Source organism: Papaver somniferum, chromosome 5 (assembly GCF_003573695.1).
Source record: "Papaver somniferum cultivar HN1 chromosome 5, ASM357369v1, whole genome shotgun sequence".
NCBI lineage: Eukaryota > Viridiplantae > Streptophyta > Magnoliopsida > Ranunculales > Papaveraceae > Papaver > Papaver somniferum.
The window spans coordinates 186,079,598-186,081,668 of NC_039362.1; positions in this window are offsets into that span (position 1 = coordinate 186,079,598).

The window sequence follows — 2,071 nt, forward strand, 5'->3', positions numbered from 1 at the left end:
TTTTTTTTTTTTTTTTTTTTTGTAGGAAAAAGTTCTAGAAATAATATATTAGAAAGAGTCTAATTCAGATGATCCAGTCAACTGTCTGTTTGGTCATTTTTAATAAAATATATTATTGTTTGGTCCTAAAAATTATGATTTGATCCTAGGCTGATGTCATGGATGATGTAAATGTCATTGTGTGGTGGTAAAAATATCCTTTTGGGACCACATATTTAGACAAAATCACTAAAAAATATCTCATTCTTAGATTTACATTCTCTCTCCTCTTTATTTTCAGATTTGTTTTCTCTCTCCTAATTTTTTCAGATCTAGTTTCTCTATTCTTGATTTTCTTTCTCCGTTTTTACTGATGGTGTTTGATTTTGATGAAGATGATGGTGTTGAAGATGAAGATGACGAAGAATCATATAAAGATTATGAAAACGACGAAGATGAAGATGCGTTTTTGATTTCTTTGCTACTGTTGAAGACGAAGACGAAGATGAAGATGCGTTTTTGATGTTTCTGCTCGTGTTGAAGGCGAAGATGATGAGATACTTATTTGCTGCTCGTGTTGAAGATCTCGATTTGTTGATGTTTTTCGTATTGATGATGATTTATGTTTGTTGCTCGTGTTGAAAATCTCGATTTGTTGATGTTTTTCGTGTTGATGTTTTTTCGTGATGATGATGTTTGTTGCTGCTGTTGAAGACGTCGAAGAAGATGAAGATGATGTTGCTGATGTTTTTATACGAAGTTCGTTCCAGAAATGAAGTCTGGTTTGTATATGTTTTTATATGGAGTTCATTTCTGGAATGAAGTCTGTTTTTTTAGGTTTTTATATGGACTTAATTTCTGGAATGAAGTCTGTTTTTTTAGGTTTTTTATATGGACTTAATTTCTAGAATGAAGTCTGTTTTTATAGGTTTTTATATGGACTTCATTTCTGGGATGAAGTCTGTTCTTTTAGGTTTTTATATGGACTTCATTTCTGGGATGAAGTCTGTTCTTTTAGGTTTTTATATGGACTTCATTTCTGGAATGAAGTCTGTTTTTTTAGGTTTCTATATGGACTTCATTTCTGGAATGAAGTCTGTTTTTTTAGGTTTTTAATATGGACTTCATTTCTGGAATGAAGTCTGTTTTTTTAGGTTTTTATATGGACTTCATTTCTGGGATGAAGTTTGTTTTTTTTAGGTTTTTACACGGACTTCATTTCTGGAATGAAGTCTGTTCTTTTAGGTTTTTAATATGGACTTCATTTCTGGAATGAAGTCTGTTTTTTTTAGGTTTTTGTATGGAATGAAGTCTGTTTTTTTCAGGTTTTTATACGGACTTCATTTCTGTAATGAACTGCTACAAGAAAATAAGTAAAAATTAACACAAAAGGGTACTTTTGTCAGTTTAATACTTTTATATAACTATGGACCAAACAATAAAGGCGTTTTCCTAAAAGAACAAACAGATATGGGCCCACCTAAAAAAGGACCAAATGATATTTTTCCCAATTTTTTTCGCCAGACCCAAATTTCTAAGTAGGAAATACCATTAGGTCATAGGAATAATATATTAGAGAGAGTCTAGTTGACCCAGTCAAATGTCTATTTGGTCCTTTTTGGAAATATAAATTATAGTTTGGTCCTAGAAATTATGGTTTGGTCCTAAGATGATGTCATGGATGATGTAATTGTCATCATGTAGTGGCAGAAATACCCTTTTGGATAAGAACCATATAAATAGTGGAAAAGTAAGAGATAAGAAATCATTCTCAGATTTTCTTTCTCTCTCCTATATTTTCAGATCCAGAATGTCCCTCTCTTTTTTTCTTCCTGCTGCTGCAGCAATGGTGTGTTGATGAAGATGAAGATGAACGCATGTTGGTGATGATTAATACAAATGTGTTCTTTTGATTTGTAGACGATGATGCTGCTACTGTTGATCTGTTTTCTTTTCTCTCTTTTTTCTCTCTGTTTTCTTGATTTGTTTTGCAAATCTAGATCTGTTGATGTTGTTACTATTGAATATGTTGTTACTGCTCATGTTGGTGATGATGAATACAAATGTTTTCTTGAAGACGACGACGACGAAG